Consider the following 23,229-nt stretch of genomic DNA (forward strand, 5'->3'; position numbering starts at 1 on the left):
AAACAGCTTTATTGAGGTCTGAAATATAATAACTGCACATACTTGTTTTTATTATTTAAAAGATTTATTTATTTATTTATGAGACAGAGAGAGAGAGGGGAGAGTGGCGGGGGAAGAGGGAGAGACAGAATCTCAAGCAGACTCCCTGCTGAGCCTGGAGCCCAACACGGGACTCGATCCCACAACCCCGAGATCATGACCTGAGCCGAAACCAAGAGTCAGACGCTTAACCGATTGAGCCACACAGGGGCCTACGCTGCACACATTTAGAATGCAGTTTTATGTATTTTTTTTCTTTTCTCCCCACCTTTTACGTGCACTTCTTACTTCCCCCATCCCCCTTTCACCTCCCCTCTGGGGACCATCAGCTTGTTCTCTATAGTGAAGAGTCTGTTTCTTGGTTTATCTCTTTTTTCTTTGATGTATTTGATTTTATATTTTATTTTACTTCATTTTGTTCTATTTATGTAGACTCTATCCCCAGTGTGGGGCTCAGACTCACAATCCCAGATCAAGAGTCGCACGCTCTACTGACTGAGCCAGCCAGGCGCCCCGCCCCCGACCTCTGTTTCCTTTGCTCGTGTCTCTTGTTTCTTACATTTCGCATATGAGTGAAATCATACGGTATTTATCTTTCTTGGACTGGCTTATTTTGCTTAGCATAATACTCCATCAATGTTGTTGCCAACACCAAGATTTCATTCTTTTTTATGGTGGAATAATATTCTATTGTATAGGCAATGCATATCTACAGGCACGTGCAATGGAATGCACACTCACAGACACACACAGACACACACACACACCACAGTTCCCCTATCCATTCATCTATGGGTAGACACTTGGGCTGCCGTAATTTGGCTGCTGTAGATAGTGCTGCTATAAACAGGGGTGCAGGTATCCCTTTGAATTAGTGTTTTTCTAGTTTTGGGTAAATACCCAGTAGTGCGATTCCTGGGTCATAGGGTAGTTGTATTTTTTTTTATTTTTTATTTTTTATTTTTTAAAGATTTTATTTATTTATTTATTTGACAGAGATAGAGACAGCCAGCGAGAGAGGGAACACAAGCAGGGGGAGTGGGAGAGGAAGAAGCAGGCTCATAGCGGAGGAGCCTGATGTGGGGCTCCATCCCAGAACGCCGGGATCACGCCCTGAGCCGAAGGCAGACGCTTAACCGCTGTGCCACCCAGGCGCCCCTGTATTTCTAACTTTTGGAGGCAACTTCATACTGTTTTCTATGGTGGTTGAACTGACTTACCTTCCCACCAACAGCGTATGGAAGTTCCTTTTTCTCCATCCTTGCCAATACTTGTTATTTTTAGGCTTTTTGATTCTCGCCATTCTGACAGGTGCGAGGCGATCTCTCCCTGTGGTTTTGATTTGCGATTCCCTGATGATGAGTGACATTGAGCATCTTTTCATGTGTCTGTGGGCCATCTGCTCGTCTTCCTTGGAGAAATGTTGATTCAGGTCTTCTGCCCATTTTTTAAATTGGATTATTCGTTTTTTGGGTTGAGCTGTAGCCGTTCTTTATATATTTGGGATGCTAACCTTTATCGGATGTCATGTGCAAACCTCTTCTCCCATTTCGGACGTTGCCTTTTAGTTTTGTTGATTGTTTCCTTTGCTGTGCAGAAGCTTTTCGTCTTGATGTAGTCCCAATAGTTTATTTTTGCTTTTGTTTCCCTCACCCGAGGGGACCTATCTAGAAATATTTGCTACAGCCAACGTTGGAGCGATTACTGCCTGTGCTCTCTTCTAGGATTTTTATGGTTTCGGACCTCACATGTAGGAGGTTAATCCATTTTGAGTTTAGGTGTGTGGGTGGTCTAAGAGAGTGGTCCAGTTTCGTTCTTATGCGTGTTGCTGTCCCTTTTCCCCAACACCATTTATCGAAGAGACTGTCTTTTGCCCATTGGATATTCTTTCCCGCTTTGTCGAAGATTAATTGACCATACCGTTTTAAACATTTTGATGTACGGATGCACCCAGGAAATGGTCCCAGTCACCGTGGTGATATAGCCATCACCCGGGAAAGGTGCCTCATGCTGCATTATCGATATATATGTCGATACATATATATATTGAGATAGAACTCACGTACCATGCAATTCACCCATGGAAGGGTACGATTCACTGGTTTTTAATGTGCTCACAGCTAATGAGACCAGGACCACAATCTATTTCAGAATCTTTTCATTCCATCCCCCAGAAGAAACCCCATACCCATTAATAGTCATTCGCCACCCCCTTCAAGTGCCCCCGTCCTGGGCACATGGCAGAGGACTCCAAATCCACCTGTACTTTCTGATTAAGTTCTTTCCACCTTCTCCCTTAACTCGGGCAAAAGGCCCTGTGGGCAAAGCATCCCATGATGGGGACCGAAACTCCCCCTCAAGGAGTAAGGACTGTCCTGACACCAGCAAGACCCTACATGATTGACCCCCAGACAGCGATTGACCTGACCTTCCCTGCCCACCGACACATACCCGCCGCCCTTGTCCCACATCTGATACAAACCTGGAAGTATCTTCAGCACTTGGGGGACGGTCTTTGAGACGCTGGTCCGCTGTCTTCCCCGTCCTGGCCTCCCTGAGATAAACTCCTTTCCTGTGTCACCACCACTCGTCCCTCTGCCTTTGGATTCTGTCTGCGGCGAGTGGCCACGCCTGGTCTGTTTGAGAGCCCGGGAGCCCTGGAGCCCTGTGCTCGTGCACCCCTGCGCCCCAGCTCCCCAGGGACCAATCTACTTTCTGTCTCTCTGCATTTGCCCATGCTGGCAGTTCGTACCCGTGGCATAAATAACATGGGCTTCCTTTGTGACCGGCCTCTGACTTGGCGCAGGGTTTCCAAGCTTCATCCCCGCCGTGTCGGTACTGAGTTCTAACCATCTGAGCAACTGTCAGAATGTTTTCCAAAGCGGCTGCGTCCTTGCACGTCCCATGAGACGTGCGCGAGCATTCTAACTTCTCTGTATCCTCACCAACGTGTGTCGTCATCTTCTTTTCTAAAGTGACAGCCCCCTAGTGAGTATGAATTGGTATCTCATTTTCGGGGGTCTGATTTACCTTCTCTGAGTTAAAGATGTAAACATTTTTTTCACATGTTAATGGGCCATTTATATCCTTTCTTTGGAGAAATGTCTTCAGATGCTTTGCCCATTTTAAAATTTGATGATTGGGGCACCTGGGTGGCTCAGTAGGTTAAATGTCTCCCTTCAGCTTGGGTCATGATCTCGGGGTCCTGGTATCAAGCCCCACATCGGGCTCCCTGCTCAGTGGGGAGTCTGCTTCTCCCTCCCCCTGCTCATGTATGCGTGCTCTCTCTCTCTCTCTCTCTCAGTCTCTCTCCCTCTCAAATAAATAAATACAATCTTTTAAAAAAATAAAATAAAATAAAATTTGGTGATCTGTCTTATGGGCGCCTGGGTGACTCCGTGGGTTAAGCATCTGGCGCCTGGTTTCAGCTCAGGTCATGATCTCGGAGTCAGGAGATGGAGCCCCGTGTTGGTTCTGCACTCAGCGGGGAGTCTGCTTGGGGACACTCTCTCTCTCTCTCCCTCTGCCCCTTCCCGCAGCGAGCTGTCCCTCTCCCTCCCTCCCTCCCTCCCTCTCTCTCTCTCTCTCTCTCAAGCAAGCTCCCAAACACATGGGCCCTTTGGAATTGGTCTCAGAACATTTATTTAGTGGGTGTCTCAGAAGCGGGATTTGCTAAATGGGTCCCAGCTCCCAGAAGCATGTGGTTTGGGAAGAGAAAGGAAGGAGGGATTCCTGGGTGGCCGTGTGGTCACCCCTAGAATGGAGCAGCAGCCGTGTGGCCCCCAGCTGCTAGAGGCAAGTTACCAATAGAATTGGGAGGTGAATCCAATCTTGGGGGGCGGGCACTGGATGCCTCAGGCACTGGAAGAAGAAAAGGTATTGTTCCCGTTGGTTCTTGTTACCTGGAACAGCTCCCCCTAACGGGGGAGGATGCTGGGTCAGGCCCGGATGCGGGAGCAAGCCAGGACTTCAGTGAGTCCGAGCTTCAGCCACGGCCGCAAAGTCACCCCCAAGGGGAAAGTGCATGAGCCAACACAAAATACATCTTAGACCCTGAGTCATAGAGAAGGGGGTGAACCCGAGGGTGTCGTGGGAGGACTTGTCTCCTTGGCCTCCTGGGAGCCCGTCCTGAAGCAGGAAGTAGCCCATGCGAGCAGTGTCCGGTGGGGAAGGCTGCGGGGTGGAGAGCAGGCCTGGGCTGATGCAGGAGCCACGGCTCCCTGGGGCGCAAGCACACAGGGCTGTGAGCGATATGGTCACTCGGGACGATGTTCCCGAGGGAACAGCCAGCCTGGCAGACTGGACCAAAGCCTCGGTAGAGCGACTTTACCCTGAGATGGGGGACTGCCATCCCCCCATAAATGCAAGCGGAACACCCCAATGAAGGCACTGCTGTGTTTGGGGTGCAATGCCCATGGGGCTGCCTTTATGATGCCCAGATAATCCCCCACACAACGTGCTGCTCCCCAGCTCGTGGCAAACACAGCGGGGAAGGGGCTCCTTTTATGTGGGCACCTGAAAAACCTGTCAAACCTTATTGTTGCCAAATGGAGAGAAACCAGAGAAACCGCCGGAAGCCTTATCAAGTTTGCTGGCTCCGCTTCCCCTTGCTTGCAGATGCTGATGAAAACTGGGTTGATTAACATTTTTCTCTCATAAACTTAAATGACTTTGAGATAGGAGAAAAGGTGGATGTTATTAAAGAGCCCCGCGTTACTCATAAAAGGGAAAAGTTGGAAATACCTAAGTTCCTGAAATGATGTCTCTGTAAAATGAAATATTAAGCAATGTTCATAGCAGTGTTCATACCAAAATCTGAAATGAGGGGCGCCTGGGTAGCACAGTTGTAAAGTGTTTGCCTTCAGCTCAGGGCGTGATCCCGGCGTTGTAGGATCGAGCCCCACATCAGGCTCCTCCGCTATGAGCCTGCTTCTCCCTTTCCCACTCCCCCTGCTTGTGTTCCCTCTCTCGCTGGCTGTCTCTCTCTCTGTCAAATAAATAAATAAAATCTTAAAAAAAGAAAATCTGAAATGAGGTAAGTGGGACACAAGTGTCTATATAGAACATGACCTAATTTTACCAAAAACAACAAAACCCCCCACATACACAGAAAACACTCGGGGTCTTTTTTTTTTTTTTGAAGATATATATATATAGATACATAAATATATATATCATATATATACAGATATATGAATATGACAGAGAGAGAGAGCATAAGCAGAGGGAGCGGCAGGCAGAGGGAGAAGCAGGGAGCCCGACCTGGGACTTGATCCCAGGACCCCGGGATCATGACCTGAGCTGAAGGCAGACAATCACCCACTGAGACATGCAGGCGCCCCAGCACTGGGGATCTTAATGAAATGTTAAAGGATGGTTTATTCTGGGTGATGGGGTTATAGGTGTTTTAAAAAGTTTTTAAAAATAAATCTCAGTACTTCCCCAGGCACCTGGGTGGCTCAGTCAGTTAACCATTCAACTGTTGATTTTGGCTTAGGTCATGATCCCAGGGTCCCACGATCGAGCCCCCCCCTCACCCCCCCCCCCCCCCCCGTGTAGGGCTCCAGGCTCAGCTGGGGGTCTGCTTGAGATTCTCTCTCTCCCCCCTCTTTTTTAAAATTGCATAACACTTTTTTTTTTTTTTTTTAGATTTTATTTATTTATCTGACAGAGGGACAGCAAGAGAGGGAACACAAGCAGGGGGAGTGGGAGAGGGAGAAGCAGGCTTCCCGCTGAGCAGCGAGGCCCATGCAGGGCTCGATTCCAGGACCCTGGGATCATGACCCCAACCAAAAGCAGACACTTAACAACTGAGCCACCCAGAGGCCCCTCTCTCTCCCTCTTTAAAAAAAAAAAAAACAAAAAAAACACCTCATATATTCTTAGGGAGTGTGAATTGTAATAATATTACAGTATTACACAACAGCCACCACAGACGGGTTAGGGAAGCTGAGTCTCAGAGGCTAACGTCAGCCTGGGGGAGGGGAGGGGAGGGGGGGGAGGTGGCCGCGCCAGGGCAGGGGGAGCTACGGCAGGGACCACGATGGCCGGGAAGCTTGGGGGCAAGTCAGCTACAGGCTGGCACCAGCACCTGGGACCCACAGCGGGGCTCGGGACAAGCGGGGTGCGCGGGGGAGCCCTGCGTTCTCCGCCCACCACCGTTCATTGCTTCTAGAAGCCCCTGGATTGTTCCCTCCCATGGGCACGCTTGCTCTCACTCGCCCTCACGTTTCCCCCACAGCCTGGCGGCCTCGGGCCCCCAGCAGAGAGCTGCGGTGCAGGCCCCGGCGACGCTGGGGCTCCCTTGGGGCGCAGACCGGCTCCAGCTCTGGGCAGCTCCGCAGCAGGAGCTGCTTGGAGACCCCGGGGGAGGGGGCAGCACGTGCACAACGGAGCTGCTTGCGGATCCAGCGTGGGGATCATCCAGCCGGCGCCTCCTCGGCCTCAGCTGCGCACAGGCTTCACCTGCAAGCACTGAGCGGTCCCCGTGCCCGGCCCGCCCCGAAGGCCCCCGTGGGCTCGGCCGGCCGCACGTGTGGCCCGGGCGCCCGCCCCCCTCCCCAGGTGATCTCAGGTGCGGCAGGCCCGCCCGCCCGTGCGCCGGCCTTCCCCTTCTCGGACGGGGTGGGCGGCTGGTCCCGCAGGCGGAAGAAAACAGAGCGATGCAGGAGGAGCTCACGCAGCTCTCGACACGGTTCGTAAGGCTCCCAGTACACAGCCCAAGTGTTCGTAGAGAGTTACTTGCAGAAGGAGAGGGACCCGCTTCGCAGAGTGGACGGGACCTCGCTGCTCCAAGGGGTGGGATACGGGAGCTCCTTCCGGCGTTCCTTGTCCTTCGGTTTTCCTGCCCTCCCCCCCCCACCCCCGCGCCTGCTCTGCGGTGCAGGGGAGGCAGGGCGCCCCGAGGCGGGGGCAGGGGCGTCCTGGAACTTAGTATGCGTTTGAGACTCTGCCTCATTAAATCTGGGTTTGGCTCAGGGAGATGTATTTTAACAAGCAGCCCAGATCGTTTGAATGCAGGAGATACAAAGACTGTACTTTGTTTTTTTGGGGTTTTTTTAAAAAAGATTTGTTTATTCATTTTTAGAGCGAGTGAGCAGGGGGAGGGGCAGAGGGAGAGATTTTTTTTTTTTTTAGTTTTATTTATTTGAGCGCACACAAGCAGGGGGAGAGGCAGAGGGAGAGGGAGAAGCAGACTCCCCGCTGAGCAGGGGGCAGATGTGGGCTCACTCCCAGGACCCCCTGGGATCAGAGCCTGAACTGAAGGCAGACGCTTAACCCCCTGAGCCACCCAGGCGCCCCAGGGAGAGAATTTTTAACGCAGACTCCCCACTACGTGAGGAGCCCTGTGTGAGGGTTGGTCCCACAACCCTGAGATGGTGAAATGAGCCGAAACCAAGAGTCGGTGCTCAACCGACTGAGCCAACCAGGCGCCCCCGCCCCCCCAGACTGTATTTCCAACGCTGGTCTAAGGGCAAACCATGGGTTTACAAGTCACCAGGTGTGGGTTTGACGCCGGCTGTGGCTGGGCCATTTGCCTGATTCCCTGAGCCTTGGAGTAATCAACCATAAGTGGGGAGACTCAGGCCCCCAGGGTGTCAGGTTCCGTGGGATCATGGAGATCTGTGGGTTTAGCCAGTGAGTGCACCTTGCTCTGCCGGGCCCCCTCTGGGGAGCTCATCCTGAGGAGACGGAACAGTGACGAGCTTTCTTTGACCCGGATGGTCTGAAACCATTCCGGAACCCTGAAATTGCAGTAAAAGGTCACCCCTGGCTGGGGGCCCTTAAGGGTGCACCTAGCACCTTCATCGTTCAGTCCCTTTGGCCAAGCAGGAAGAGAGGACAATTACGTCTCTTAAGAAGGGGTAGGTACCATCATCCCCATTTTCCAGATGGAAACCGTAGCTCAGAGAGGATAGCGTGTTGCCCCAGGACACAGGACTGGGGCACCAGGGTGGGAACTTCCGTCTGTTTCCAGACCCCAGCCCTTGGCCGCCCAGCCTGCCTTCCCAGGAGCTGCTCTCACTCCCAGTGGGAGATGGTGAGAGCCCCCTGGGCTCCCTGGTCCTGGGGTGGGGGGAGTGGTCTGGCCTACTTTGGGCTGCAGGGCCTAGTGGGGTTGGGGCTCAGCTGCTTTGTAGAGGAGGGGGCTGAGTGGCCACCCCAGGACCTGGGAGCAGGACTCTGGATAATCCAACTGGGGTCTCCCAGCAGGGAGAGCTGCCCCCGAAACCACTGGCACTGGGGGCCGCCCTCCTGACTCCACTCTGTTGGCAGACAAGGGCTGGCCCCTACCTGTTTAGGCCCTGGGACACACCACCTGTCCTTATTCCCAGCACCCCAGCCTTGGAATGAGGGTGTGGACAAGGTGACCTTCAGCCCAGCCTTGGGAGCAGGGGACAGGGCTCAGCCTTACATTCTAGGCTGGCAAGCTGGGGGGAGGGGCCAGCCCATGGAAGTGCAGATCGGAGGGTTCCAGGTGTAAGGCACACGGGAAAGGGGCTGGGTTTTCCTTGGGTGTCAGGGAAGGCTTCCTGGAGGAGGAGACAATTCAGCCAAACAAGGGTGTTGTGAACCAGGCAGAGGCCTAGAGACAAGGCACTCTTAGTGGAGCCCTGTGCTGGTGCTGGGACCAGGTGGATGGAGAAGACCTGTCAGCCCTCAGGGACCCTCCTGTTCGGGGTGAGTTAGGGGCTCCTGACTAGCAGGCCCCAGGTGCAGAGACTCATGCATTAGGTCCAGGACCAAGGGTTCAACTTTCGTCATCAAATCCTCATAACAAATCTGCAAGTTAGCTATCAGTCCCTTCTGAAAGGGGAAAGGGAGATACTTTAAATAACTTGTTGGAGGTTGGTCTCCCCAGTCTTTGTCTACAGCCCCCTCCAAATGGAGCGGGGCCCTCGCTTGGCCCACTCCTGAGCTCCCCACCGTCCAGGCTCCTGCCGAGAGCATTGTCTCAGATGCCCAGAGTCCTGCAGAGAAGAGGCCAGGCTGGGAAGGAGCAAGGTTGTCCCAGCAACCGCCAGCTGCAACCCCGGGGCTGGGGGCGGGGTGGGCAGTGAGGGACCCTCTGAGGGAAGGGATGACCGGAGGCTGTGTTTGAGGAGGCACTTAGAGCCAGCCCTGCCCCAGTCGGTTCTCCCCGCGAAGGCCCTCCTGGGTCCCTCTCCCCTCCGCCCCTATCCTGAGGGTCCACAACCATTCTGTGGGAAGAAGGCTAGTGTCACAAAGGAACCTGGGTGTTGGGGCGGGGAGTAGCCCGAACTTCGGTGGGTGGCACTGTTCAGAGCTGTGTCCTGCAGGTGATTACCATGTGAAAGGAGGCGCGGGGTCCTGGGAGGCAGCCAAGCCCTGACTGCCCTCCCCTCCCCCCCCATGACACCTGTCAGGCCCCCACAGGAGGGGCCAGGGTCCTCCCTCTGGGTGGTCTGAGGCCCCTAAAGAAGTGGGGGCAATTCGAAGGAAAAGAGAATCTCAGAACCCAAGAACAGGAGGTGTGGGGAGGGAGGCCTGGGGGTGCTGCTTGCTAAGGCTACACCAGGGGTGAGGGGACGGCCCCCAAGAGTGAAGGGAGTTCCCTGTCCGATTTCTGATGCTCTCCGGCTCAGCCCAGCCCCGTTCTGCCTGTTACTGCCTCTGAGAAAACAAGACCCATGCCCTGCATTTCTCCTCTCCCCTGCCAGCTCTTTTCTGGACTTTTCTTCCTGTGTTTCTGGCTCAGAGCTTTGCCCTGTTGCATCAGGTCCCTCGCTGCAGACCCCTCCCAGGGCACTAGGTGGCTGGTCGGCCACTCCTGTGTCCCGGGCTCTCCCTTCGGGTGGGGACCCCCCCCCAGGCCAGGTGGTGCTGTTGCTGAGCGGGGGGCACAGTGCGGCCCCCAGAGCAGGCGGAGACCAGGCAGCCCTGCTGGACAGCTGCCCCGTATCCTTGGAGCCCTGAGCACTTGGTGCCTCCACTGTTCTGGAATGAATGAGCCTCCTCACTCCTCTGGCCTCCCAGACAGAGCCCGTCGCTGGCTCAGACCCAGCCGCAGGGAGCGGAGGGGGAGGCCATGGGAACTGCTGCCCTCTCTGCGGAGGGCGTCTGGTGTGGGGCCCGGGGTGAAGGTGACAGCCTGTGACCGCGAGTGGACGGGCCGGCCCGGGCTGCATGGGCTTGCGGGGAGGCGGCTCTGGCCAGGCCCACAGAAGACTCTTGCGACTCCTGTGCGTGCTTCCAGAAGGGCAGCCCCCGGGCGTTCCAGCAGGACCCGCTCCCTGTGGCTGTTGGGAGGGGAGTGGCAGTCTGGACCCCAGGCGGCTGCGCCCATGGTCTTTGCAGGACACTGTGCGGGGTGATGCCCAGTGTCCAGCAGGGGCTTTCTGGGGGCAGCGGCTGAGACTTTGAGAAGCAGGCAGTGGGCAGCTTGCAAAGGAGGCACTGCTGCCCCGGGCAGCCTCGGCAGCTTCCCCTGCGCCCCTCTGGTCGGAGGCCAGACCCGGAAGATCCCCGTGCAGTGGGATGCAAATGGGCTTTCTCCTCCCGAAGTAGTTTGGCTTATTTTTTATTATTTTTGCCAAAAATGATTTAAAAGTTGTTAAATTCCGGTGTATTCACGTACAGGGCTCTATTAGCTTCAGGTACACAATACAGGGATTCAACATGTCCACACTTACTCAGTGCTCGTCAGGACAACCGTGCTCTTCATCCCCTTCCTCTTTCCCCCACCCAGGTCCCCGCTGGGAACCACCCATTTGTTCTCTGTAGTTTAGATTCTGTTTTTCGGTTTGTTTCTTTTTCCTGTTTTGTTTCTTAAATTTCACATCTGAGTGAAATCATATGTATTTGTCTTTCTCTGATTGACTTATTTCCCTTAGCGTAATACTCCCTAGCGCCATCCCTGTTGTCGCAATTGGCAAGATTTCACTCTTTTTTAGGGCTGAGTAATATTCGTGTGTGTGTGTTGCATGTGCGCATTAGGGGTTTGGGGTTTTATTCATTTTCTAGCTCCTTTAGGTGTAAGGTTAGGTTGTTTGAGATTTTTCTTGCTTCCTGAGTTAGGCTTGTTTTGCTATAAATTTCCCTCTTAGAAGTGCTTTTGCTGTATCCCAAGGGTTTTAGAGCATTATTGTGTTTCATATAATATATATATATATATACATACACATACATACACACACACACACCGTTTCCCTTTAAGTAAGCTCTATGCCCAGTGTGGGGCTTGAACTCACAACTCCGAGATTAGAGTTGCATGTTCTGACTGAGCCAGCTGGTAGCCCCCACACCACATCTTCTTGATCCGTTCATCTATCCGTGGACACGAGGGCCGCTTCCCTATTTTGGCCAATGTGCATAATTCTGCTATAAACATTGGGGTGCCTGTATCCTTTCAAATTAGCGATTTTGTATTCTCTGGGTAAATACCCCGTAGTGTGATCACCGGGCTGTAGGGTATTCGTATTCTTAATGTTTTGAGCAAACTCCATACGGTTTTCCTCCGTGGCTGCACCAGTTTGCATTCCTACCAGCCGAGTGTGAGGGCTCCTTTTTCTCCCCAGCCTCGCCAACACCTGGTGTTTTCTCGTGTTTTTATGGTAGCCATTCTGACAGGTGTGATGTCATGTGTAGTTGTGATCGGTATTTCCCTGGTGATGAGCAATGTTGAGCATTTCTTTTTTAGCTTCTTTCATGGATCTGTTGGCCTTCCGTATGTCTTCTTTGGGAAAATGTCGATTCATGTCATCTGCCCATTTTTTAAATGGGTTGTTTTTTTGTTGTTGCTTTGTTTTTTTGGTGTTGAGTTGTAGGAGGTCTTCATATATTTTGGATACTAACCCTTTATCGGATGTGTCATTCGCAAACATCCTCTCCCATTCTCTAGGTGGCCTTTTAGTTTTCTTGATTGTTTCCTTTGCTCTGTAGAAACTTTCATTTTGGTGTAGTCCCAAGAGTTTATTTTTGCTTTTTGTTCCCCTTAACTCAGGAGACACCTAGAAAAACGTTGCTATGGCTGAAGTCAGAGAAATTACTGCTGGGCTCTCTTCTAGGATTTTTATGGTTTCAGGTCTTACTATTAGGTCCTTAATCCATTTTGAGTGTTTTTGTGTATGGTGTAAGAAAATGGTCCAGTTTCAATGTTTTGCATGTGGCTGCCCAGTTTTCCCAGCACGGTTTGTTGAAGAAACGGTCTTTTTCCTGTTGGATATTCTTGTCTCCTTTGTCAAAGATTAATTGACCATAAAATCATGGGCTTGTTTGGGGGCTTTCCATTCTGTTCCATTGATTTATGTGTCTATTTGTGTGCTGGTAGCCTACTGTTTTGATTACTAGAGCTTTATAGTGTAACTTGAAATTTGGAATCATACCTCCAGCTTTTTCTTTTTCAAGATTGCTTTGGCTATCGGGTCTTTTGTGGTTCCATACAAATTGTGGGATTGTTTGTTCTAGTTCTGTGAAAACTGCTGTTAGTATTGTGATAGGGATTGCATTGAATCTGTATTTTGCTTTGGATGGTGTGGACATTTTAGCAGTACTTCTTCTTCCAATCCAGGCATGGAGTATCTTTCCATTTGTTTGTGTCATCTTCGGTTTCCTTCATCAATGTTTCATAATTTTCATAATATTCTTTTTGGTACAATCATAAATGGGATTATTTTCTTAGTTTGTCTTTCTGTGGTTTCGTTAGTGTGAAGAAATGCAACAGATTTCTGCACGTTGATTCAGTGTCCTGTGACTTTACTGATTCATGTATCCGTTCTAGTAGATTTTTGGGTGGAGTCTTTTGGGTTTTCTGTATAGAGCACCATGTCCTCTGCAAATAGCGACAGTTTTACTTCTTCCTGACCAATTTGGATGCCTTTGGTTCCTTTCTTGTCTGGTTTCTGTGGTTGCGACTTCCAGTACTGTGTTGAATAAAAGTGTTAAGGGTGGACATCCTTGATTTGTTCCTGTCCCGAGGGGAAAAGCTCTGTGGGCTTTCATATAGGGCCTTTATTATGCTGAGGTATGTGTTCCCTTTAAATCTGCTTTGCTGAGGGTTTGTTTTTTTTTTTTAAGATTTTTTTATTTTTAAGTGATCTCGACACCCAACACGGGGCTTGAACTCACAACCTTGTGATCCAGAGTCTCATGTGCTGCTAGCGGAGCCAGCCAGGATCCCCTACCAAAGTCTCTTGTCACGGACGGATGTTGTACTTCGTCAAATACTTTTTCTGTGTCTGTTGAAATGATCATATGGTTTCTATCCTTTCTCTTATTGATGTGACGTATCACGTTGATTGCTTTACAAATATTGACCTGACCTTGCACCCAGGGAATAAATCCCACTCGGTTATGATGAATGACTTTTTTAGTGTATTGTTGAATTTGGTTTGCTGATATTTTGTTGAGGATTTTTGCCTCTATTTTCATCACAGATATTGACCTTTAGTTCTCTTTTTTTGTGGTGTCGTTTTTGTTTGTTTGTTTGTTTGTTGTAGTGTCTTTATCTGGTTTTAGTATCAGGGTAGTGCTAGCCTCACAGAATGGATCTGGAAGCTTTCCTTCTATTTGGGGGGATAGTTTGAGAAGGATAGGTATTAACTCTTCTTTAAATGTTTGGTAGAATTCACCTGTGAAGACATCTGGTCCTGGACTTTTGTTTGTTGGGAGTTTTTTATTTTTGTTTTAAGATTTTATTTATTGAGAGAGAGCAACAGAGAGCACGAGCAGGGGGAGGGGCAGAGGGAGAAAGACAGCATTTCAAGCAGGCTCCACGCTGAGTGTGGAGCTTGATGCGGGGCTCGAGCCCATGACCCCGAGATCACGCCCTGAGCCAAAATCAGGAGTGGGATGCTCACCTGACGGAGCCTCCCCCCCCCCCCCGGGTGCTCCTGTTGGGTGTTTTTTTATTATTGATTCAACTTTATTGCTGGTAATTGGTCTGTTCAAATTTTCTAATTCTTCCTGATTGAGTTTTGGGAGGTTATGTTTCTAGGAGTTCACCTGTTTTTTCCCCTCCTAGGTTGTCCAATTTGTTGGCATATAGTTTTTCATAATATTCTCTTAAGTCATTTCTATTTCTGTGGTGGTGGTGGTTACTTCTCTTCTTTCCTTTGTGATTGTGTTTGAGTCCTTTCTCTCTCTCTCTTTCTAATGATTCTGGCCAGAAGTTTATCTCTTTCGTTGATCTTTTTGAAGAACCAGCTCCTGGTTACACTGATCTCTTCTATTGTTTTTTGTTTTTTTTAGTTTCTATTATTTATATCTGCTAAGCTTAATTATTTCCTTTCTTTTGCTGCTGGTTTGGGGTTTTATTTGTTGTTTTCTAGCTCCTTCAGGTCTAAGTTTAGGTCGCCTGAGATTTTTCTTGCTTCTTGAGGTTGGCCTGTATTGCTATGAACTTCCCTCTTAGAACTGCTTTGGCTGCTTCCCAGAGGTTTTGGAATGTTGTGTTTTCACTTTCATTTGTCTCCATGGATATATATATATTTTTTTAAAGATTTTATTTATTTATTTGACAGAGAGAGACAGCCAGCGAGAGAGGGAACACAGCAGGGGGAGTGGGAGAGGAAGAAGCAGGCTCACAGCAGAGGAGCCTGACGTGGGACTCGATCCCGGTACGCCAGGATCACGCCCTGAGCCGAAGGCAGACGCTTTAACGACTGCGCTACCCAGGCGCCCCGTCTCCATGGATATTTTGATTTCCTCCTTGATTTCTTGGTTGACGCGTGCAGTGTTTAGTAGCATGTTATTTAACCTCCATGTAGTTGTGGTCTTTCCAGATTTTTTTCCCCCGATTTCTTGTTTCATAGCATTGTGGTCAGAAAAGATGTATGGTATGACTTTGATCTTTTTGAATTTGTTGAGGCTGGTTTTGTGGACTAATGTGTGAATTATTCTGGAGAATGTTCCATGTGCACTTGAAAAGGGATCCCCTTTCTGCACATCCTCTCCAACATTTGTTGTTTCCTGCCTTTGGAGATGTGTCATGAAAAAAGTTGCTGTGGCTGATGTCAAAGAGGTTGCTGCCTATGTTCTCCTCTAGGATTTTGATGGATTCCTGTCTCACGTCGAGGTCTTTCATCCATTTGGAGTTTATCTTTGTGTATGGTGTGAGAGAGTGGTCAAGTTTCATTCTTTTGCATGTAGCTGTTCAATTTTCCCAGCACCATTTATTGAAGAGACTTTTTTTCCACTGGATGTTTTTTCCTGCTTGTCAAAGATTAGTTGCCCAAAGAGCTGAGGGGCCATTTCTGGGTTCTCTATTCTGTTCCATTGACCATGTGTCTGTTTTTGTGCCAGTACCATGCTGTCTTTGTGATCACAGCTTTGTAGTACAGCTCGAAATCCGGCAACGTGATGCCCCCAGCTTTGTTTTTCCTTTTCAACAGTTCCTTGGAGATTCGGGGCCTTTTCTGGTTCCACACAAATTTAAGGGCTGTTTGTTCCAGTTCTTTGAAAAATGTCATTGGTATTTTGATAAGGGATGGCATTGAAAGTGTAGATTGCTCTGGGTAGCATAGACGTTTTAACTATGTTAATTCTTCCAATCCACGAGCATGGAATATTTTTCCATCTTTTTGTGTCTTCTTCAATGTCTTTCAAGAGTGATTTGTAGTTTCTAGAATAAAGATCCTTTATGTCTCTGGTTAAGTTAATTCTGAGATAATACGCAACTAATGAATCATCAAACTTTACATCAAAAACCAGGGATGTACTGTATGATGAATAACATAATATAATAAAAATATTATTATGAAAAAAAAGTTAATTCCGAGATAATGTATGATTTTTGGTGCTATTGTAAATGGAATGGCTTCCCTAATTCCTCTTTCTTCAGTCTCATTGTTCGTATATAGAAATGCAACTGATTTCTGAGCATTGATTTTGTATCCCGCCACATTACTGAATTGCTCTATAACTTCTAATAGTTTGGGAGTGGATTCTTTTGGGTTTTCCATATAGAGTATCATGTCATCTGCGAAGAGAGACATTTTGACTTCTTTGCCGATTTGGATACCTTTTATCCCTTTTTGTCGTCTGATTGCTGTTGCAAGGACTTCTAGTACTATGTTGAATAATAGTGGCAAGAGTGGGCATCCTTGTCGTCTTCCTGATCTTAAGGGAAAGGCTTCCAGCTTTTCCCCGTTGAGAATGATATTTGCTGTAGGCTTTTCATAGATGGTCTTTATGATATTGAGGAATGTACCCTCTATCCCTACACTCTGAAGGGTTTAAATCAGGAAAGATACTGTATTTTGTCATGTGCTTCTTCTGCATCTATTGAGAGGATCATATGGTTCTTGACTCTTTCCTTGTTGATATAATCTATCACACTAATCGATTTGCGAATGTTGAACCACCCTTGCATCCCAGGGATGAATCCCACTTGGTCATGATGGATAATCCTTTTAATGTACTGTTGGATCCTATTAGCTAGGATCTTGTTGAGAGTTTTGGCATCCATATTCATCAGGGATATCAGTCTGTAATTCTCCTTTTTGACGGGGTCTTTGCTTGGTTTGGGGATCAAGGCAGTACTGGCCTCATAGAATGAGTTTGGTAGTTTTCCTTCTGTTTCTATTTTTTAAAAATATTTTATTTATTTATTTGACAGAGAGAGACAGCCAGTGAGAGAGGGAACACAAGCAGGGGGGGAGTGGGAGAGGAAGAAGCAGGCTCCCAGCATAGGAGCCTGACGTGGGGCTCGATCCCAGAATGCTGGGATCACGCCCTGAGCCAAAGGCAGATGCTCAACGACTGAGCCACCCAGGAGCCCCAATTCTGTTTCTATTTTTTGAAACAGTTTCAGGAGAATAGGTATTATTTCTTCTTTGAATGTTTGGTAGAATTCCCCGGGGAATCCGTCAGGCCCTGGACTCTTGTTTTTTGGAAGGTTTTTGATCACTGCTTCAATCTCTTCATAATTGTCTGTTTAAAAAATCAATTTCTTCCTGTTTCAGTCTTGGTAGTTTATAGGTTTCCAGGAAGGCATCCATTTCTTCCAGGTTGTTTAATTTATTGGCATATAGCTGTTGATAAAAGTTTCTAATGATCCTTCCTATTTCATTGGTGTTGGTTGTGACCTCTCCCTTTTCATTCATAATTTTATTAATTTGGGTCCTTTCTCTATTCTTTTGAATAAGTCTTGCCAGTGGCTTATAGATCTTATTTATTCTTTCAAAGAACCAGCTTCTAGTTCTGTTGATCTGCTCTACTGTGCTCCTGGTTTCTCATTCATTGATCTCTGCTCTAATCTTGGTCAACTGCTTCCTTGTGCGTGGATTAGCCCTGTTCTTCTGTTGCTGTTCCAGCTTCTTGAGGTGAGAATATAAAAACTGCATTTTAGATTTTTCTGTTCATTTGAGTGAGGCTTGGATGGCTATGTATTTCCCCCTTAGGACTGCCTTTGCAGTATCCCATAGGTTTTGGATCATTGTGTTTTCATTCTCGTTGGTCTCTGTAAATTGTTTAAATTGATTTTTGATTTCCTGGTTTATCCAATCATTCTTGAGCAGGATGGTTCTTAGTTTCCAAGTGTTTGAGTTTCTTCCAAATTTTTCCTTGTGATTGAGTTCCAATTTCAAAGCATTCTGGTCTGAGAATATGCAGGGAATAATTTCAGTCTTTTGATATCGGTTGAGACCTGTTTTGTGACCCAGCATATGGTCTATTCTGGAGAACGTTCCATGTACATTCGAATAGAACGAGTATTCTGTTGTTCTGGGGTGTAGTGTTCTATATATATCTATGAAGTCCATCTGGTCTAGTATGGCATTCAAAGCTCTTGTTTCTTTGTTGATTTTCTGCTTAGGTGATCTGTCTATTGCTGATAGTGGAGTGTTGAGGTCCCCTACTATTAACGTATTTTTGTCTATATGTCTCTTTATTCTGGTTAAGATTTGGCTTGTGTATCTTGCTGCTCCCTTGTTGGGGGCGTAGATATTTATAACTGTCTATCCACTTGTTGGATACATCCTTTAAGAATGATATAATGTCCTTCTGTATCCCTACAGTCTTTAATTTAAAATCTAATCTGTCTGATATGAGAATTGCTACCCCAGCTTTCTTTTGAGGTCCCTTGGCATGAAAAATGGTTTTCCATCCCTTCACTTTCAGTCTAGATGTATCTTTAGGTTCAAGATGAGTCTCTTGTGGACAGCAAATGGATGGGTCATGTCTTTTTATCCAATCTGCAACCCTGTGGCATTTTATGGGAGCATTTAGGCCATTCACATTGAGAGGGATATTGAGAAATACAATTTTAATGATGTCATGTTGCCTGTAAAGTCTTTGTTTCTATAGATTGTAAATTTCTGTTCTGTATCACTCTTGGGGCCTTTTTACTTTTATAGAACCCCCCCTTAATATCTTCTGTAGGGCTGGTTTCATGGTTACGAATTTGGTCAGTTTCTGCTGATCCTAGAAGGTCCTTATCTCTCCATCGATTCTGAATGACAGCCTTGCTGGATAAAGGATCCTTGGCTGCATGCTTTTCTTGGAAAGAGCTTTAAAAATATCCTGCCAACCTTTCCTCTCATTCCAGGTCTGTGTAGACAGGTCTGACGTTATTCTGATATTTTTGTCTCCATACATGAGGAATTTCTTTGCCCTGGCCACTTTCAATACTGTATCCTTGGATCTAATATTTGCGCATTGTACTATGACGTGACGTGACGTGACATGGCGTAGGCTTGTCATGGTTGACTTTGGGAGGGGTCCTCTCTGCCTCTTGGACATGAATGCTTGTTTCCTTTGCTAGATTAGGGAAGTTTTCAGCTACAATTTTTTCAAGTATCTCTTCTAGACCTCTCTCCACCCCCTTGGGGATGCCGTTGATTCTGACATTGGAACATTTCATTGAGTCAGTAATCTCCTCTAACCTACATTCTTGAGGTTGGATTTTTTTGAGCCAAGTTTCTGTTGTAACTTTCTCTTCTACTAACCCATCCTCCAATTCACTAATTCATTCTTCTGCCTCATTCACCCTGGCCATCAGAGCCTCTAGTTTTGACTGCATTTGGCTCATAGAATTTTTAATTTCTGCCAGGTTTGCTCTCATTTCCGCCCTTAGAGATTCTATATTCTCATTAACATTTTCGTTAATACTTTTTTCAAGTCTACACATCATCTTGACCATTGTTACTCTGAATTCCATTTCTGATAATTTGGTTATATCCATATCCATTAGTTCTGTGGCAGAGGCCACAGACTCATTGTCTTTTCTTTGCTGGGGGGGGGGGGATTTCTCCTTCTCGTCATTCTGATGAGGAGAGGTTGCGGGGTTGTCCAGACCCCAAATTATTGACTGGGACCCAGGCCGTGCACCCTTGTTTTATAGAGATCTTAGGGATGTGGGCTTCTTGATTTTTCAGCCTGCCTTCTGGGGGAGGGGCCTGCTGTGCCGATACTCACGCAACCCTGTTTGGGTAGAGTCTCCATGTCCCCTGCGAGGGGGGATGGGGATGGGCACGCTGTGAGCCGGTATTTCCAGGCTTTTGTTCTCTGGCGGCTTTCCCTGGCGGTTTGCTGTGCCTCTTCTGAGAGAGCAGCAGTGGCCGAATCTCAGCCTCTGTCTCAGAACAGAGGGATTGCGGACCGTTCTCCACTGATATTCTGGCCACTTTTAACTCTGTTACTGTTGGCGCTGCTCAACCCTGCAGTGTCCCGGGATGTGCGCCCCACACCCGGGTGTCCCAGCCCTCACTTCCAGGGCCGGCGCGTCTCTGTCCTTTGTGTTTCTGACACCGCCAGCTGCCAGCCGCCCCGCGAGCTCTGGAGCTCCCGGTCTCAGTCTGGTTCGCTCGCACTCCGAGCTCCGGTGTTCAGTCTGGTCACGCGCGTTTCCCGGCTCACGGTCTCAGTCTGCTCTCTCGCGGGTGCCGACCATGAGCCCGCCCGCTCTCCCGTGCAAGTGGCTACCGCTTCCCGGTGCCCGAACGTGGCGGTTCCCTCCCCCTTCTGTTTATCTTCCGATATCTGTGCGCAGTTTCACGGCTCCCCGCTCGTACCTCAATACTCAGCACTGGAGATGTTCATTTGTAGAGATCCAGATGTGTCTTCCTGCATCTCAGGCTGGTTCCGTGGATGTTCAGGCTGGTCTGGTACCTATCCAGCTCGACTCGGGACCGGCTGAAAAAGGGGTCCCCTACTCCTCCGCCATCTTTTCTCTCCTCTGAACTACTTTAGTTTTTGTCTGAGAAACTCTGTTTCCTTCATTTCAGATGATAGCCTTGCTGGATAGAATATTCTTGACTGCAGGTGGTTTTCCTTCAGCGGTTTGAATATTTCATTCCACTCCTTTCTGGTCCTTCAATGTTTCTGCTGAAAAATCAGCTGATAGCCTAATGGGGTTTCCTTTGTATGTAATTGTTTTCTTTTGTTGGTTTTAAAATTCTGTCTTGGTATTATCACTGTTTTTTGCCATTTTAATTACTCTGTTTTCATGTAGCCCTCCTTTGGTCGATTTTGTTGGGCCTCTCTCTGCCTCCTGGATCTGGATTTGTTTCCTTCTCCAGATTTGGGAAGTTTTCAGTTGTTGTTGTTGTTGTTGTTATTATTATTATTATTATTATTTTAAGATTTTATTTATTTATTTGACAGAGATAGCAAGAGAGGGAACACAAGCAAGGGGAGTGTGAGAGGGAGAAGCAGGCTTCCTGCAGAGCAGGGAGCCCGATGTGGGGCTCGATCCCAGGACCCTGGGATCACAACCTGAGCCAAAGGCAGACGCTTAATTGCTGAGCCACCCAGGCGCCCCTCAGTTATTATTTCTTTAGTAAATTTTCTGCCCCCTTTTCTCTACCTTCTCCTTCTGGGACCCCTATAATGTGAATGTTATTATGCTTGATAATATCACTGAGTTCCTTAAGTCAACTTTCACTTTGTATATATTTTCTTCTCTCACCTGCCTAGCTTGGTTCCTTCCCACTACTCTGTCCTCCAGGTCACTGATCTGTTCTTCTGCTTCCTCTTAGTTTATTTATTCCATCTAATGTAGTTTTAATTTCATTTATTGTTTTTCATCTCTGATTGGTTCTTTTTTATATTTCCTCTCTCTCTGCTAAGGGCCTCAGTGAGGTCTTCCACTCTCAAGTCCAGTGAGTATTTTCATGATTACTTGAAAATCTTTGTTAGGCATATTACTTACTTCCATTTCACTTAGGTCTCTTGATGTGATTTTTGTCCTTGTCACATATTCCTCTGCCCCGTCATTTTGTCTAACTCTGTGTCTGTTTCTGTGTTAGGAAAGTAACCTATATCTCCTACTCTTGAAAGTAGTGGCCTTATGAGGAAGAGGTCCTGTGGTGCCTGCAGTATAGAACCTGGATGCTTCAAGGGTCTTTTTTTTTTTTTTTTTAAAGATTGATTATTCAGAGAGCACAAGCAGAGGGAGAGGCAGAAGGAGAGGGAGAGATAGGATCTCAAGCCGACTCAGCACTGAGCATGGAGCCTGATGCGGGGCTCAGTCTCATGACCCCGAGACCCTGACCTGAGCTGAAATCAAGAGTGGAATGCTCAACCGACTAAGCCCCCCAGGTGCCCCTCGAGGGGGGTCTCTGTGTGTGTTGCATGCAGCCTGCTTCTGTGGCTGAGCCTCTTCTCTCCAGCTCAGTCACCTGCAGTGGCTCTTTGCCCTGTGGTGGGCAGGGTTTGGTCCCTGTACTGTTAGTAGGCCAGTGTGGGGCGCCTTGGGCTGGAGCTGAGTCAGACCAGACGTTTGCCAGAGATGTAGTATCAGAAACTACAGGGCACTTTCCCTGTGTCGTCGCTGAGAAGGCTTTGTTGTTGGGTGGGGCCTGTAGTCAGACCAGATGTCCGTCCCCAGGCCACTGCTGGGGCTGCAGTCTGACGGCTGTGTATGGTTCTTTCCCTCTCCCTGGGGCGGGAGTCTCTTTGGAACGGTGCTGGCTCAGGTCAGGGCTGCCTGCACACTGTGGCTTGTGGCAGTGCTCTGGAGGGCTCCTGCCGAGAGTGTATCGGCAGGTGTGGATCGACAAAGTGTGCTGGGCAGGACGTGCAGTGTTAGCAAGGTCTGTGTGCCAGGCCTTTGCGGGAGGGGACCTGCAGCCACGTGGACCAAGGCTGGCCAGGTTGGAGGGGGCGGATCCACAAAGTGCATGGGGATAGGACGCGAAGTGTTGGCAAGGTTCTCGAGGCCTTCTGGGGGAGGGGACCTGCAGTGTCGGGACTGAGGGCAGGCCTGGCTGGAAGGGGCGGATCTGCCAAAGTGCAGGGAGTGGGGTGGGGTGTTAGCAAGTTGGGTAGTGGAGACCAGCTCCCCGGTTCCTGCGGGTGGCTGGGCGTGGATGCTGAGGGGCAGAGGAGGGAAATGGCATCGGCCAGCTCCTTTGCTCCTGGAGGAGTCTCCCGGTGAGCTCTGCCCCTCCTGCACGTGCTCTGAGATTAGTAAATAACTCTCCCTCCTGTCCCCGGTGGTTTTCAAACTGTGGTTTCTACACTCTATCTCCCTGGGCTGTTTGTCGTGCTGACTCTTTAAGGGTGGGCACTCAGCTTCCTATTGCCCTCCAGACGCCCAGAACCAAGCCAGCTGATTTTTAAGGTTCTAGGTTTTAAGTCCCACTGGTAGTAAGAACCTGTGAAAAGTCAGCCCTTCTGGGTTTCAAAGCAAAATGTCATGGGGATTTGTCCTCCCCGTGCAGGCTCCCCAGTGCGATGGTCTGTTTCTCTCCCTGCTTCTGCCCGTGGATGGCTGGGATCTGTTTAGCTCCCCACAGTGTCTCTCCCTTTCTTCCCCTCTGATATGGCCTCATTTCTGCAGTTCGTTGTGGAGTCTGTCTTTGGCTTGTTTGCACTGATGTGTTGTCTAGTCGTGTCTGTGGGATGAGGTGAGCTTAGGGTCCTCCTATTCCACCAGTGTCCCCCAAAGTCCCCTTCCTGGGGGGGGGGGAGTCATATGGGGTGGAAAAAGTTGTCAAAGGCAGGCAAACTAACATTCTTTTTTACAGAGAATCTATAGCAAAGGACGCTTTTACTGCACTGATTTGACTGGGAATAGTTTTGATTCCAGGCACAAATCCCATGACTTCAGGGCTGGCCAGTCACCCCCCGGTTTTGCATCTGGGCCCCAGGAAAATGTCTCCAAGGAGCCGCTGAGTGCTTACAGACCATCCCTGACTCCTGTTCCCGGAGGTACATTAGAAACAGAAGTGCTGGGGCGCCTGGGTGGCACAGCGGTTAAGCAGCTGCCTTCGGCTCAGGGCGTGA

Source organism: Ursus americanus, chromosome 28, assembly GCF_024610735.1.
Source record: "Ursus americanus isolate L20-20 chromosome 28, mUrsAme1.1.p, whole genome shotgun sequence".
In the NCBI taxonomy this organism is placed as follows: Eukaryota; Metazoa; Chordata; class Mammalia; order Carnivora; family Ursidae; genus Ursus; species Ursus americanus.